At 37.0% G+C, this 18,523-nt stretch overlaps 1 long non-coding RNA gene across 1 annotated transcript; it reads left to right on the forward strand.

The window, feature by feature from the left end:
- The first annotated feature begins 294 nt into the window (after window positions 1-294).
- On the forward strand, window positions 295-5,483 carry LOC113066437 (uncharacterized). Its single transcript, XR_003279162.1, has 3 exons — window positions 295-1,526; window positions 2,962-3,031; window positions 4,936-5,483. It is a non-coding gene; the product is annotated as an uncharacterized LOC113066437 (long non-coding RNA).
- Window positions 5,484-18,523: the final 13,040 nt, after the last annotated feature.

Raw genomic sequence — 18,523 nt, forward strand, 5'->3', positions numbered from 1 at the left:
CTGTGATTTCACTCAAATTTACAGACTTAACTTCCAGATATGAATGTTTCTTACGGCATGCTGCTGTGTCATCTATCTCCATCTAAACATTCTTTGTTTTCGCTCTTCTGATGGTTTTCAGATTTCTCTTTCTGCAAATTGTATAGTTGTATGGTGTATAGCGATATGACCCGGCACCCAAAATACTATCAAAAAACTCCAGTGCAGCCTCCATTCTTCACGAAAGATGGATAAAAAGGCACACAGGAAACAAAATATGGTAGGTCTTTTGCGGGGGATTTTTTATTTGACAAATTACAGACGTGGCCGATTTGCACGTGATTAAGATCACAGTCTCAGAAATTACTACAAGTGACTAGAGGTAACCATCCTGTGCGAAAAGCCTAACTATCTTGGCCAGGCAGGAAAACCAGTAGGCCTAGGATTTTTCTTTTTGGTATAAGAACCATAAAGGCTACCAGATTTTTGTCTAATTAAAAGTTGCTTAATAATCTCCATTCAGTTTATCAGTAAGCGCATAACATTCCAATCAATGGACCTGAAGAAAACCACAGAGATCGCACAACACCCGGCCGGGCCGAGACAAACCTCCAAACACCCTCGCTGCATGTAGCTATCTGAACATAACCTCAAATTAAGCAGCGAAGCTACCTCATTAGCATACTCATGCACTGGAGGAAAATGCACTAATTATGTTTTACTTTACACTGATGACCGAGATGTATTCATCTGCTAGGACTGTGGCTTTGTGTGTGTGTTCGGCCAGAGGAAAAGGGAGGGGGGACGGATACGTAATAATCATCCTCCCTAGATTAAATGGAGGCCATTAGACAGATATTAAGGGAACAATTGGAAGTATTGGGCCAGGCTGGCCGCTAGCGCTCTTCACTACGATCAACGAGTGAGTCACGACTCTCGCTAATGGTTTATCAGCCGTGTAGATATAGGACCGTAGCACGGCTGCGGAGGGGAGCACACCGGGAGGCCTGGCCGTGGATATTTGATCGGCCTACATGTCTCCGGCTTCTGTTCACTTCTCTCCCAGCATTACCGGGAAAAAGTCATTACCGCTGTAATTATTTTCAAGAAGATGTGCTCAGAGAACTCACAAATATCAGCGAATTGCCTTCTTTGATAAGTACTATAACATTCATTGGGGTTATTTTGCTGCACTATGCCGTGCCTTTTCTGTGTGTGGTTTTGTCATGTTATTTTCCAGGGTATGGCCATTTAGAAGTAGGATGCTTTACCGCGTTTGCGTCCACGCGTTAATTGTTCATAATTAAGGACAGGCAAGCGTCACAGAAAGGAAGAGTGCGGTACACGTTGTGACGTAGAGGCACGTTCGAAGGTGAAGCGTGGGCTGGTTCTGTCAGAGAGGCACGAGGCAAACAAAGCCTCATGTCATTCATGTCATTCATTCATGTCGATTCATGTCTGAATCGAGAGCGCCGTGAATAATCTCTGATTGAGCCCAAGTATCACAGCAGCCATATCTGACAGAAACAGAGGCGGAGGAAAAATAAGTAAGACCTATTAATATTTGAAAGAAGAAGAAATCGCGCACGAGCGAAAAAAACAACAAAACATCAAGTAGGCGCGAAAAAAAAACAGGCAAAACAATATGGTGCCGAAAGATCCAGAGGCAAAATTAGACCACCGTGTGTCAGCACACAAAATGAAAGGAGGCAGCTGTTTATAATAGTCACCTCCCTGGAAGAAGCTTATTTCTCCTGATGGGACCCCTACTGATGAGAGGAGACCCGACTAATCTTTATGTGACCTGTCCCTAGCCGCAGGGGACAGGGAGAACACAACGCGTGCCCGGCGGTACAATAGGCACATAGAGATTCGTATTGACAGGTTGCGGTCGGGGGTATCGTTTTGCGCCCCGGGATGGCATAATCACATTATGGATGAAAGTGAAGCGTTGTCTGTATTAATAGGCATCGAGTCAGGTGGGTTATACCCCGGTGAGCCCCTGTACCGGAAAGAAGGCTGGAAAAAACAATTCAGTCGGTATGTCTACTGGTGCAGTGCTGCCACCATGTGGCGAGTGCGCATGTGTGAAAGTGCGGATCTTCATATTAAAGGCACGCTGGGGATGTTTAACAAATGTTGTTATATTTCCTAACACCTGAGAATGATTCATGATGGTTCTGTCAGTTTATATCCAATTCTGTCACTTTATTTATGACAGTCAGAAGCACATGTACATATTTAATTCCAACGCTTTTCTCCTTTAAGGCCAGAGGATGGCGGCAATGATCACAAATGATTACTCTTAAGTTTAATGGATGATGTCAAAAACACTAAATATTGGCACGTTACGCATACCATCCTTCGGTTGCTTTATGTAGGTAGAGACTTATATTTCTTTTTTTTTTTTTTTTTTCTTTTTTTTAAATCAGACAGACTCCATAAAGAATGTTATTAAAAACAGCGTGATTAGTTTGCAGTAAACAGAGATAGCTATATATATATATATATATATATATATATATATATATATATATATATATATATATATATATATATATATATATATATTTAATCAGTTTTGCCTGTTTGGATTTGATTAGGTCAGAGGATGTTATTATGAGAATTTAAAAGAACAATTTGAGATTTAATTTTACAATGACTAGTATTATTTTCATTATTAACATCATTGAAGTCTCAGGGACCCAATATTAAAACACTAAATCAACCCCAACAGAAATAAGAGCATATTTATTATTTTACAATTTCATTTTATCAGATTTTTTGTTATGCACAGCTGTATTACAGTAAGAACACACAGTAATGGTTGATTTTCTTGACCAACTTGGCTACAACAACACAATTTTTAATGCAAACAGCTAAAAAAAATCTCTCTCTGTCATATCCAATTAATGTTTATATAATTTGCCCACATGAGCCAGACTAATGATTCAAGTTATTGATTTCTCTCTCTACTTTCAGGGAAGCCTTCTCTGGAGAACGAGATCTAGGAGTTTATCCTCAAACGCAGAATAACACCATGCTGTGTCAGGTATTTGCAGCTAAAACACATGCATTCGCTTGCAGTATGACAGGTTTTCAATGTATTTTATTTATTTTTTTCTTACTAAGAGGATATAAGTGTTTGCTTTAAATGTTTTGTCTTTATGAAAAATGCACTTGCACGACTGCAAATCTGTTAAACAAACACACATTATTATTAAACAATATTAAATATAATTATTCTTTGTGTGGCATATAAAATAAAGTGTGAGTCAGTATTCATGTTTGCATACATGCTTAAGACAGTTTATTCAGCATTAAATGCTTTTAATGTGAACAATTCTTATAATTGTGCTTTATAATAATAGGTCTACTGGAAATCACAAGAAGGGGGCTAAAATTACACATAAATAAATATTCCTGACAGTGTTAACACAGAGGCTCTCAACATGCATTAATGTTAATCCCCACGGTTCATGCTGTTTGAACATTTAATAAAACTCAATTAAATGTAGTTGGTCACAGAGCTTTTGTGCGAAGATCTGTTACACAGGCACAGAAACCGCAGGCTTAAAAGATGTGTTTGTTGTGTGTAGTGTCAGTATAGGAAGTGTTAACCAGAAGCCAAAACAAAAGGAATTAAATTCTCATTCATGGACATTATATAAGCACTCTATTAAATTTGTAAATGGAGGCCTGTTTGATGCACAACAACAATGACAGTGCGCCCATGTGGTTCGACAGTATCCCCGCCCATTTGTGGTCTCACTGCCACTGTCTTAGGAAATGAAAAATATTAGTGAAACAGTTGTGTTGCACTTTGAAGGTTGTCATCAGACTGTTTAGCATTTTCAAAGCTTGATCAAAGCAAATCTGAAGCATTTTAGCATTCATGCAATCAGATTAATTATTTATAAGCTTGAAATTGGCTGCTAGTGCCTTTTTGTTTCTCGCCACTAGGTGGCAATAGTCAGCTTTCTAAATTCTTGAACAGTATTTCAATATTTCGCATAACCACAGTAGAACAGAGAGTGACTCAGACTTGCAATGATTTCACCAAGCTGAGAAGAAAAAGAGACACATGTATTTCTTATCTGCATTAGTCAGATTTAATGTACACCATTCATAAAGTCTAAAATAACCATAAATTGACGCTTAATGTGGATGCCAAATGTGATTGAAAATAAGGCTGTCCATTCAATAAGATGTACAACCTTAGGGGCGAATTCACAGTTAAACCATTTAAATGCAATGCACAAACAAAAATAGAGTTTAGCTAGGTGCTAAATTCTGTAATAGTGCTGTAATGTATTTAAGAAATGTACATTCTTTTCAGTGCAAACATGCCACTTATTTTTATCTAAATTGGGGTCATCATAGATGCATTTAATAGTTTTTCGCTATTACATGATTGCACAATTCTTTAAGTTAAAGGAATATTCAAGTTGCCCAATATATCGTTCAACAGGCCGTCCAGGTTGTACAATATATTATATTTTTTCAGCCAAAGAGAGAGTAAGATTTTGGAGAAAACATTCCAGGATTTTTATCTAATGCAAGTAAACGGGGCTCAGCATGGATCATTTTTGATGATTTTTAGGCAACTTCGAAGTAATCCACAAAACCCCAGCTGGCAAATAAGGGTTTCCACAACAGATAACTTTTTTCTTTTTTGGAAAACCTTATTTTCAGTGTTTTGTTGGCTGAATGTTTTACCAAGGTACTTAACAGTACAACCTAATGAACTAATCAGTCAAATTAGCCCTGATTAAGGTCCATGGTGTGATTAATGCAGCGTCTGTGGGTGGTATTAAGTGCTTGGTATGTGCTCATATTTTGACACCATTGAAATTGCAGGAAATTAACAGCATGGCGTATTTATTTGCATGTTCTTCTGTCTAAACAACTCCCCCCTCTGCAGCAGTCTGATCTGAAACATGTCATGAATTCTAGGGGACGGAGATGTTGTCCAACGTATGGAAGGAAACCAGAGAGGGAGAAAATGAAAAAGAGAAAGAGAGGGCATTGTGCTTGCCACAAACTGACAATTCCAGTGAATCTGTGAGACAGCAGTTGACTGCTACTCTGCTATTCCTGTTAGAGGGCTGAACCCACTCTGCCTTGTTGGCACAGATATTTTTAGCCCTGGCGTTTGGCAGAGAGACCAACACTAAGAGTGATGGGGCCACACAGGCCTCCAACTGCAAAAGGGCAGCAGTGGGATGAAGAGGGCGGAGGCGGACAAGGTCACATGACAGCACTGGAGGATGAGGTGATGAGATCTGCTGATTGAGTCTTGGAGAATCTGTCTTTGACAAGCTGCATCTTATACCTGTGAAAAGGGTAGCATGGCATTTTCTGAAATATTCAATTATATTTAGGTAAAACTACAACTAAAATTAGCAAAATATATAGAAGCCAATTTCTACCACAGAATAAATAAAATAAAAAGGTAATTGTGACCTTTTAGCTCACAATGCTGACAAAAAAAAAAAAAAAAAGATATAAAGTTGCACCTCTAGGAAAAAGGTCAGAATCGTAAAATATACTATTGACAAACCTTCTCATATTTCATTATTGCTAAAAAGACAAAAACTGAATCAAGGATTTATTAATTAATAAGTATTTTACTTCTCTATTTTATTTTTTCTTAGTAAGATTTCTTTCTCATCTTTAACCACTGTTTTGCTATCAAAGGACTGCCAATACCGTAACCTCTTCACAGTGTATTGCCTCATCTTTCCCTCATAAACCTTTTTTTGACTCTTTGTGCCCGGATTGTATAATGGCTCCTCTTCAGTAACTGATAGACTTCTTTCCCGCCTTTTAGCTCTCTTCCCATCAGCCTCTCAGCAGGTCTGTTTCTTAGATCCACCTGCTTGTGTGCCGAGCTCTGTGGAAAGCACTAACATATTCCCTTTGTTAGCCGTGCCTCCTACACAATTTGTCTCCGCATGGATGACCTTGACTGCTCCAATCCCAAAATAGACCCTGCACACAGGTGTTTCTTTTTTTATTGTTTCCTCAAGACTGAATTATCGCATGCAGGTTTTTGTTCTATAAATGGAAGATCTGAATCTTACGCTATCAACCAAGTCTTGCCAAGGCAAAGCAATCTGTCGTTTTGAATTAAGCTCTGCAGGTTACTTGTTGCTATGTGAAAGTTTGGCTGAAGGGTTTATGTTTGGAAAGTCGTCACATCTCTTCAATAGATTTTCTGTCCATTTAGTTTGTACTATATATACTGCATTTGTAGGCCTATTTAATGAGAACATTTAGTTGATCTCCACAATGAAACAGTGCCTTATAAATGCCTTAAAAGGTAGCTCACTGGCTAGAGCATGGTGCTAGCAACACCAAGGTCATGGCTTTGATTTCCAGGGAATGTATAAAATGTGTCTTCCAGAAACAATGAGCTATAGGACATTTCTTTGGCAGATTAGCATTTATTTGTTCTGTCTGGGTAGCTCCATCTACAATGCGATCTCAGTGGTGCAAATAAAAAAAATGAATAAAAAAAATACTTAGACTATATATAGGGCTGGTTTCAGAGGGGTTTTGACCACTTCTTTAGCTGGTTAAGACTGGGAGACCACCTGACTGACCAGCTAAGAGACCAGCTTTTTTTGTAATTTTATTTTTTCAGCAGGGATACTTATATTAAATATATTCATAAATAGCTAACATATTCAATTAGCTAATAAATTAACCATGGTTTTACTACAAAAAAAAAACATGCATGATTACTATAAACCATGGTAAGCACAAATAACCATGGTTTTGCTAAACAACCATAATTTAGCCGTGGTATTTGTAGTGAAACTGTGGTTATACAAATGATTAATTAATATGCTACACCAAATAAACATGATTACTAAATTTTTTACTACAATAAAACCATGGCTAATTTTAAAGTGCTAGCAAGTTACTATGGAAAATCAGTTGAAAAAATAAATAAGCCAGTGTGTAAAACTAACAGTGAGTGCTAGCAAGCCGCTAACGGTTCGAGTAATACACTGAGATCTGTAGTCATGAAGGATGTGCTAACAAGCTAATAACCGAACAAAGCAGAAATTGAGATACATAACATAAAACTAACAACAGATGTACTAGCAATCTGCAAAAATAGCAGAGCAAGACTAAAATAACTCGCTTACTTGAAATAGCACTCAACAAAAGTGCTAGCAAAAGAAAAAAAGGGGTTACTTAGCTAACTAAGCTAACTATAATTATAGAAGTGCTAGCAAGGTGCTAACAAAAAATCTGATTGAAAGTTACATAGCTAATAATAAAATCAACAATGAGTGCTAGCAAACTGCTAACTGAAGGAAAATAAGTGATTTCTAAAACTGATATCAAGAATATGCTATCAACCTTCTAACAAAGTGATTAGATCAAAATAAGCTAACATTAAATTAACTATAATGTTAGCAAATTGCTAGTAGACTGAAAAACATTGAGTAATACTGTTAATAAATGAAATCCAGAATAGAAGTGCTGACACACTCCCTCAGTGTTTGCTTATCTGCAATACGTCTATAGGATATTTCCTATGTCACATAGACGTTCAAGATGGAAAATTGACGTATCAAATGTTTGTACACAGCAGATGCTTTCCAGATGAAGCGATCTTTAACAGACATGCAGACGCGTGTGCTATCGCCTGATAACCAAACAAAGCAGATTGAAATATATAGTTAAAAAAAAATAACAACAAATGTGTTAGCAAGCTGCTAACAGAACAAAGTAGATCAAAAATACCTATCTAACAATACAAAAATGTAAGCGCTATGAAGTTACCCTTGTTAAAATGAACCATGATTTAATTAGAGTAAAAGTGCAGTAGCCTAACCATATCGTTTTTTTGGACAGATTGATTAACATTTGCACAGTTTCACTACATATATCATAATTAAACTAAGGATAGAGGTTAGCAAAACCATGGCTTATTTGTGGTTACCTGGTTTAACAGCAGTAACCACAGTTTTTTGTTTTTATTTGTTGTGAAACCATTTTCGTAAGAGTAATTACATGGAGAAACAGGTGAGTTAATACAGTATAGAAAGATTTAGATTATTTTAACAAGCAGAAATAAAAGCGCTTTTCTGAGCAAAATGACATTTGTTTGAAATGCACAAGTTGGATTTAGAGGTGACTTGGGTATGAGATGGACACTGCATGATATCTCTAGTAGGGGATGGAGCATCAGTCTCTGAGGATGCAGCTGCCTACTGGGCCACAGGCTCGCTCTCCTCATCCTCAAGAAATAACTTGCCTGCAGCCTGCTGTCATGCCATCTCTGAGTGTGAATTGAGGCTATCAGTCAAGCACCACACATGCCTGTACCTGCGCTCTGACGCCGGAAGCTAATCTATATTCCGCTGGATTGTCGAGAGCATGTGTTAGCTGACAAACAAATAAAGCCAACAGTCGGTTTGATGGGGAGGAGACGAGAGAATGAGAATTTGAATGAAGTTTGACAATAATTCCCACACTTGACATATTAGCGGAGATGGTTCTAACTTCTAAGGTCTGAGATGGTATTAAATATCCACCCCACTGAGTTTTTGTCACCGTTTCTCTGTAAAGCTGCAGTGATTTCACATCTCTCTGTGGCAGGTCTTTGATATTAATGCAGGTGGGGTTTTTTCCATGTGAGAGGAGGTATTTTTCTTCCATTATTACTCTCTCCATTGAAGAGCGGTACAGTCAGAGAAATTCAATTGTCCCCATACAAGGCTGTCTTTCACTGTGTTGACATTTCGAAGAGGCGACTTAAAATCGAGATCTTCATTTAGCAACTACCTGACTCTTCCAGACTCATTCACACAGTGGTTAATATGAGGGGCATAAAATGTTTCATGAAAACTATTCCTGCTTAAAATGAAACTGCCTAAACTGTAAATAGTGTCAATAACCCAACCTCTGACCTCTGCAAATTGTAAAAAAAAAACACAGTCAGGTGTTGCTTTCACACAGGGATATTTCCACTTTCTCTGATTTATGAATTCTAGTTTGTGACTTGGTAAGTGACAGTCATTTTTTTAATACTTAATTCAATTGGCCATTAAATAACAACTCTCCTGCTGTATTTTTAAAGCATAATCACATTGGTGCATTTCGCTTTGAAAGAACGACTTGGCAGAATGTTACAGTCTATAGCATCTGTGGATGCAAAAGCACAGTTTACTCCATTTGTTTCTAATGTGGAGTCATAAAGCATATTTTTATGCTTGTGAATTCAGTAGGCTGTATGCAGGGAATCAAAGTACAGACATTTTAATATTATTTATGGAAGCGCATATTACCATCTTGGTTTTCACCCAGGGTTAATTTGACTGTGGAAATGTTTGTGTGTGAGTAAATAAACTCCATATGTTTCTCCAGATCATAGTAATGTTGTTGCCCTCTGCTGGTACAATAGATAATTAGCTCTGTCAAAATGACCTCTCAATGCTAGGAATAATTTATGCCTCAAAAGGAGAAATAACAACTGTGTTTCATTGGAAGGACTTTGGCTGTGCATTTTTTAAAGGGATAGTTCACCTTCAGTTGCTGGTCCCCATTGACTAGCATTGTGCTTTTATTCCCCCACACCCATACTATGGAAATGGGGACCTATCCCTTTAAATTGTTTATTTTTTGTCTTTCTTCATAGGAGAGTACAATTGTTCTACCACTTCACGTTGTTTTCCCCTTTTTATCTGTATATACATGGACTTTAAGGTTCACTCAACAACCCAACACATTTCTGAACAGGACGGCCTCTTGATACTCTGACTGTTGACAGATGTCACATGTTTTGTTCGACATCTTTAACTCTGTGGCACACATGTCAGCACAAAGGCTTCTCTTTGAAAATGACATCTGCGCAGGCCACAGAGGTGACCTTGGGCCAGGGGTTGTGTCCTGCAGGTAATTTTAAACTGTCAGAGGTCCACGGCTTACAGGACCGAACTGTCGCTTCCAGCCCTGACCGATCGACTTTCATGTGTTTCTTTTATTCCCTCACATATTACAAATCATATACTCTAACATGAAGGACATACATTAATACTGCCACCTAAAAAAAATAAAATTTACTTACCCTCAGGCCATCCATGTAAATAAGTTTGTTTCTTTCTCTGTAATACTTAGCATTACATCACTTGCTCAGCAATGGATCCTCCAAAAAGTGAATGAGTGCCGTCAGAATGAGAGTCCAAAAAGTTCATAAAAGTTGAATTCCTTTCAAATTTCTATTCATTGAGGAATCCAGAAAAAAAGTTTCCACTAAAATTTTTCCTCAAAATATGAATTTGACAATTAGTTCTTGAGCACCACAGTGTGTCTGTATGTATGTGTATATAATGCAGTTTTGGACGAACAAATATCAGCAGCAAAATCTCATAAATTATGCAAACTCTTAGCCCTCTGGACATGCTGACTACTTCAATAAACTCTTATTATATCCAGCGTACCTGAATAAATATTCAAATTCATAGCACAAATGCTTTGCATAGATAAATGATTACTAAGAACACCGAGCGACACAGCAGAAATGCAGCATTCAGACGCGGGGAATCAGTGCAGGATGATGAAAAGGAAGCTTCCTACTGTGCTTATTGAAATGCATCACAATCATCTGACATGCGAGAAATCTCCAGGCCGATTTGCTGGGAGGGCTTCCTCAACCTTTTGAGACCTTCGAGAAGCAAAATTTCCCGATTTTTGACACCCAGTGTTTCTTATATGTATGGTCTTTTAAATATATACATTTCCCACCAAAGCAAGAGGAGCTATTTAGTTTGTGACTCTGATTACCACTTGTCATTTTGATGCATTTTTTCATGATTTGTCTGGCAGATTACAGAAAGACAGTTATAACATCCCTAAAGTTTGTGATACCTTATTTGCTCTTGTCGCTTGTCACTGTTTGACATGTAGGAGGAAATGCTACATGCAGAATATGTAGGAGGCATGAAAAGGAGATTTTGAGCTGTTATGATACTGAAATGATGTCCTATTTTAACCTCTGCTCGAGGGATTTTCTTTGGCTGATTATCTGTACTCAGCAGAGAGACATTTTTAAGTATAATTAACTATGCATATATCTATATGATTACATAAGTTGCTCCCCAATGGATCCTCAGCTGTGAATCAGTGCCGTTAAAATGAAAGTCGCAATCCACAAGTATGACTCCAGTCCATCAATTAACATCTTGTGAAGTGTAAAGCTATGTGTTGCCAAGAAACAAATTGATTATTAACATGTTTTTAACTCCAAATCATTCCTTATGATGGCACCCATTCACTGCAGAGGATCCATTAGTGAGCAAGTGACGTAATGCCAAATTTCCCCAAATCGGTTCCGATTCCAATACATTTTCTCTAACATTCTCTCTCTAACATTATAGATGGCCTTAAAAATAAAATACTTTACTTTTTCAATTTTATTTCACGTTTGGTGCAAAAAATACCTCCTAAAAATGGGCTACAGTGGACTTGATGTGAACAAGACCTGATATGAACAAACCATATGTCTGGATAATTTGCATAAAATCCTCATCCATTTGAAGACATTTCGTGTCCAGGTTGATTCCAATTTGTAAGTACGAGACATTTCAATAATGAGGTTTTACATGCAAGATCTATCATTCTCAACGTTACAAGTGATGTATTAATCTGCTCCAAAGGCAAGAATGGTTTTATTCATAATGGAGACTGGAGTGTTTTCATTTTTTTCACTATGTATGGCAAATTTGATATAATATTCCCAACAATATTTGCTACAGTATTAAATCATAAACCACTCTCTTCTTGCTTTGTGTAAAAACAGTTCGTTTGGGCCTGATTGTTTTCATGTGTTTTCATGTGTTTCCATACGTTTCTGTATTTCTCCTTCCAATATAATGAACCATAATAGACCAAATCTAAAGCATTGGACTTCTTCCTAAGAGCTGTTTTGTCTAGGTCACTTCCTATCATTTCTATTTCTCTTTTTCACATTGAATACTGAGCTATACTCATACTGCCCCAGCCCTGGTCACTGTGACACAGCTCACTTTTTTTTTTTTTGCCTGTAGAATATGGTGTGTTCCCAAATCCCTTGTTCTGGAGCATCCACACCTGTAGGTTGAGGGGTTATAATGTATTTTTCTTTTATTTTTGTGCTGTTCTGCTGAGCAGACAGACCCTAAAGAGAAATACCATTTCAAATTAAATTTAAATGAGCCCCCCCAAGCTCATAAACAGCCTAATTTACAATTCAGCACTGAGTTATGGCTCCTGGTTTGATGTTAAGGAAAGGTGGCCTGAGAACGAGTCTTTGCTTGTGATTCTAAAGAACAGTATACATATATATATATATATATATATATATATATATATATATATATATATATATATATATTATATATTGATATTTTTCTCATTCTCATTCTTTGTTTCACACAAATGAATTGTTAAAGGCTTCAGCAGTTGGCTTTGTCTAAAATGATCTTTAATCCTCCCAGGAACCTGTAACTGCTGGATTAATGTGTGATATTAATATTATGATCGAAAAGGGATGCATGTTGACACAGTTTCAGCAGTAAAGTCAGCACAAATACAGATGATTGAAGGATGTGGAAAGACTTTGTTTGTGAGACTTTTGTGTATATGAGTTTTAGGCGAGAAGGAAAACAGCAATTACATTACATTTGTTTATCTGCCAAAATTATGGAAAACAAAGCTCTGGATAACTTCCCAATTTCAATTCAGAACCCCTGCGAGGAACCCCCTGCATGCAGCCAAAACACACTCTCCACCAACAACCAAATTAACTTCAAGGACAGATGCAGTGCAACGGTCTATGGAGGTAAAGTCATTTGCAATGAGTTTAGCTCTGTCCTTAAGACAAGACTGTTAATGAAAAGAAACCTTTTCCAATGAAGGTTGGTGTTCTAGCTGTTAGTGCCAACCCTATCTCTCTGCCAATTTGTACGTATTTTTACGAGGTGGCTTATTCATACGGATTTGTACGACCTCACTCGTACGATTATATACGATTTGTCTAAACCCCAGTGACGGTTAGGTTTAGGTCATTCGTACAAATTCATACGAATTGTGCAACTCGTTAAATACGTACGATTTGGCAACAATCGTATGAATTTGTACGAGTGTGGTCGTACGAATTCGTACGAATAAGTCACCTTGTGAAAAATGTACGAATTGCCGTGAGATCGGGTTGGTTAGTGCATGTGCTTTGACACTATTCGTGCTCCAGAAATAAATGATTTAAAGTGATGCTGTTTACTGAATAGTAGAGTGGGTTTACTTTTCTAAGTGGTCAAGCTTTTGACATGTCGAAAAAGCAGGCAAAATATTACATTAACACAATTTATAGAGATTTTATGTGTTTATAATATCTGAATATCTTTGTGCCTTATAGTCAAATTTAGCAGAGTACAGTAAAAGTTGGGTATAATATATATCCAGCTTTATATACAGAGCTGCGAGACAATACAGTTTACATTTTGCACTGATATAAACAGCTTTGCAACAATATCTTGCGTTACATCAAAATACAGGCCGAGTAGAGTCCACTAAATAGACAACTTTTAATATATGCTAAGTTATAATATAGTTGAGATTTTTAAAATGATATATCAGTCAAGCGGTTGAGATTTGCTATATTGTACATACCACTAAACGAGAGTGTACTGTATATATATATCATTTTCAAGAAACATCTAAAGACTCATCTTTTTCGCCTGCACTTAACCTACTAACACCAGTACTTTTCCTTTTCTTGTCTTTTTCATTTAATAAAAAAAATAAAATAAAAAAATATATATATTTATATACACCTGGCTATGCGTTCTATACTAGACTAACTGAGACTTGTCATGGCACTTGTATTCTGTTGTTGTTCTCTTGTTGACCTGACTGCTTCTATTGTTCTCAATTGTAAGTCGCTTTGGATAAAAGCGTCTGCTAAATGATTAAATGTAATGTAAATGTAAATATATCCGGGTATGATTGGATACGCTTATAGTAGCTGTATACTTCATTATTAATTATCAATTTATTATTAGCTATTTGATTAATTTGTAATGTGATGATATTGAGAATTATGAAACCTGTGGCGCATTGTCCAATACATATCAATTTGTGTTTAAATGTCTTTACCCATTTCATCATTTGACCTTTGCTAAACTCAGACTTACATACTAAATGTATTAAAAAAGCAGAAGAAAGATAAAATGAGAGGATGTGAATGAGAAAACCGCGATTATACCTCCATTTCCTTTCATATCTCTTCTGTAACTGCTCTCTTCCGCCCAGCAGAAACCCACAGCTCCACTAAAACAAGCTTACTGGCCACACGCACTGATTAAAAGCCCCAGTAAAGATAACTGCTGTACAGTGAGATGAGGAGCCACCCGCTGTGCTGAAGATTTGGCCATAAGTGGAGCAAGCTAACACGTCATCTTCCATTCTCTTCTTCCTCTGTGAATACAGAAAGTGCCAGGAGGCAGAATATGAAGCCCTGTGACCTGTTTGATGCATCTTTCTGTCAGTACAGTAATGTAGTGTTTATACAGAATTAACTTTTGAGTGAATTCAGAAATGTGATTTACTGACGTATGATCATATGATCAGTAACACATTGACAATTGACAAATCTTGCTTGCTGTATATTTTTGTGGGACTTAAATATGATATTTAAATCTAAAAAATTAATACAGGTTTGAAACGCTGTGAGGGGTTGTAACTGCGTGTTTGTAATATGCAAATCCATCAAGGCTTCTAGCCAAAATATGAGTCCATAATCCATAATATTGCTTCCTCTAGTAAAAAGGTCCATCTCCTGTTGTCCTTTCACATCGAAATCCTTCCACATATTTATTTAGAACTCTTTTATACTGTTTTAGCTTGTAAACTGTGCTTATATTTCTCTCCTTATTCAGATAACTTTTTCACTGGAGAAGGCAATAATATGGATTATGGACTTTGAAAACAGTCCAAAACAGTTTGAAAACATTTTTTTTTTCTTTATTACAAAGATGGAGCTCTTTGCTTCACAAGATGTTAACTGATGAGCTGGAGTCTTGTGGATTGTCATGATGTTTTTATGAGCTGGTTGGACTCTCATTCTGACGGCACCCATTTACTGCCGAGGATCCATTGGTGAGTAAGTGATCTAATGCTAAATTTATCCAAGTCTGTGAAAAAAAAATCGAAGAAGCAAAATCATCTACATCTTGGCTTGGCTTTAGGTTGAGCAAAATGTGAGCAAATTTTAATGTTTGGGTGAGCTATTCCTTTAACGTTCATAAAATAAAAATATAATTACAGTGCTAAAAATATAGAAAATGTTAAATAATTTCCAACGCCTACTGGACTGGAGTGTGAATTGCCGGGTGCCACACAGGATTTCATGGACTGCTTTTGTGTTATGTTTGATTGAGTTTTTTTGTCTTTTTGGAGCTTGACAGACTACATATGTAATATATGGCCCTAAGGTTGTGGGTTCAAGTCTCGGGCCAGCAATACCATGACTTAGGTGCCCTTGAGCAAGGCATTAAACTCCAACTGCTCCTCAGGCACCACAGCATAAATGGCTGCCCACTGCTCCGGGTGTGTGTTTACAGTGTGTGTGTGTGTTCACTGCTGTGTGTGTGCACGTTGCATGGGTTAAATGCAGAGCACGAATTCTGAGTATGGGTCACCATATTTGGCTGTATGCCAATTTCATGTTTTTAAAGTGAATTTGTGTATATTCTGGTTCTTGAGAGAGTTTCAGAGAACAACAAAAGCTGGAGAATGATAAAGCGAGAGAGCAAAAATCGCTCTATTAGAAGACAGCGCTCAGAGCATGTGCTTCAGGGTGGATAGGTAGCTGAGAGAGGAAGAAAAAAAGTGATTCCGTCACAGAGTGAAGTGAGTCTTAGGGCAATGAAGGCCAGATAAAAAAAAAGAAACAAAGAAGCAGATTTAGAGCCCCCACATTTGTCACATTACGAGGCATCACACGATTAGCAAGCTCTTCCTTTGACTTTGACAGCTGACTGCTTGACTTCTTGTCAGGTTGGGGATTTCTGAGGATGTTCTTCCTGTCTTTTCACTTTCCCTTTCTTTCCTTTCCGTCCCAGATTTTGAGTTATCACACGTGTCAGAGACGGCACTCAGTGGATTGCCGTGTTTGTCTTTAAACGTATTGCTTGAATAAATAAATGCTCGAGCTGTCGCGCGTGACTGTTTCGGAGTCACACAAACTTGGGGATATTGACAAGTCATCTTTCTTGAACTTGAATTATTGCGTGCCGACTGGTGTTATGTGTTCGAGTGCAGGCGCTTGTGGGAGATAAATTATTTTGATTTTCGATTTTGATTTGAAGACAAAAACCATAACATAACATATCTACAAATATAAAAATAAGATGTAATTTTTAATGATTGTTTATATTTGATCAGTTTTACTATAAGAAGTATAATAATAAAAACTATTAATATAATATACATATTTAAACATAATATAATTATAGTGCAAAAATATAGAAATGTAAAAAAATTAAATAAAAATAATAATAATTGCTTGGCAAAGATTCTTTTCAAATGCAGGGCATAGTGCTCTGTTTTATTTCTCGAAGAGAAAGAGAATGCACAAGGTGTTTGTTTTCCTCTGTGACCCATTATCTTTTAAGAAAATTCTCAGAAGTGGTGTGTGATGTGGCATCAGGTCAGGCGAGCCGGGAGCGAAACTTGTGTGTGTTTGTGGGTGTTCGTGGACTGCAGATAAACTTCCCTCTACTAATTGACTCAGTGTCAGTGTGTGGTCACGGCAGGGTCACCCTCCACTTCACTCTCATTCACAATTCACAAAGACTCAGGGGACCGACACCAGCCGTGCCTTTTGCCATTTAATACACCGACAGGTTTAAAGCACACACACACTCACAGACAGACTAAAATACAATACAATCGTAGCTGGCAATGTGTGATTTTGTTAGATCTTCACACCCTACTGGCTTAGAGAAGCTACCTGAAGCTACCAGACAGCCCTGAAGATCTGACTAAATGATTATTTGAAGAAGTATGAGTTTTAGTTGCACATTTAGATTAAGGAGTTACAATCTGAAGAATTAAGTAAAGTTGAAAGTTGCAATTCAAGTCAATCTGAACTTTTAGATGAATGAGCAATGCCCTTTGAATAATTTTTTTTGATTTGCAGTCAACTTGAATATTGATGTCTGCAGCATTTGACCTCATCAGTCTTCAGAGAGAGACTCGGACTTCATACACTTGATGCATAAGTAACAGGACAGGCCACGGTGGGAATTCAAACTATTGCCTTCATTGTAATGACTACTCGGATTGAGCCCAATGTCTTTAAAGGTGTAACATACTTTGCTTGTAGAAAAATAGCGTTATGTTCAAGCTAACGGCCATGAGGCTAAATAAACAAAAGTCCAGCTAGATCAGAACCAGCTATCCTGAACCCATTACATGAGTTTATATGTGCTCGCTGAGGGTTGTGGTGGATTTCAGGTTAGTGACGATGATTTGTTGACTAGGGGCTTTATGAAGTTAAAGGCAACAGCTTAGTTTAAAAGCTAGCAAATCTCAGGTGGCTAAATTGTACAGTAAATGGTGCTTCAAAGCATCTCAAGTATTGTGTGTGCTGTGTACACAGACGTTTGAGCTCAGCAGCTATTAATTGAATTCGCAAATACATATTATTTGCTGTATTCAACAGTTGCTGTTCTGCTGTACTGTGTAGCTGTGATGCAGATCTAGATGGAAGACCACACTCAGGTGGAATCTGAATAAGTTTGTATACCAGTTTTTAGACAAGAATCATTTAACCCTAAATGCACTATGCATTACGTTGTAACAACTGCCAAACCCCCCCCCCCCCCCCCCAAAAAAAAACCCAAAACAAACAAAGACCCCACAATTGTAACCGTTTAAAAAACATGACAAAATTATGTGATACACTTGAAATACAGCCAACATTGTTTTTAAGACACTAGTTCATGAGGAACTGTTTTTCTTGCTTTTTCCATCAAATTTACATTAACATTCAAAAGTTGCATTTTTTTTAATGTTTTTGAAAGAATTCTTTTATGCTCAACAAGGCTGCATTTGATAAAAAATACATTAATATTGTGAAATATTATTACAATTAATTTTTTTACAGGATTTTTTGATGAATAGAAAATTCAAAAGAACAGCATTTATTTGATATAGAAATCTGTCGTAACATTTTAACTTGACTTTCTTAAATGTCATTTTTGATCAATTTCATGCAACTTTGCTGAATAAAACTATTTCAAAACCAAAAAGTCATACTGACTCCAAACTTTTGAATAGTAGTGTAACTTTGTGTTTCTTCAGAACACATTAAATAGAAATCATAATTGTGTTGGTTATGCTTAAATATATCATAATTAAATGAGAGAATAAGTGAGAAAATGCTTTATTGCAGTTCTGTTGTGGCACAGTATTTCCTTACAATTTATATTTATAATATGTTTATATATTTAATTTATACATCATCTGAAAGATGAATAAA

Source organism: Carassius auratus, chromosome 50 (assembly GCF_003368295.1).
Source record: "Carassius auratus strain Wakin chromosome 50, ASM336829v1, whole genome shotgun sequence".
Lineage (NCBI taxonomy): Eukaryota > Metazoa > Chordata > Actinopteri > Cypriniformes > Cyprinidae > Carassius > Carassius auratus.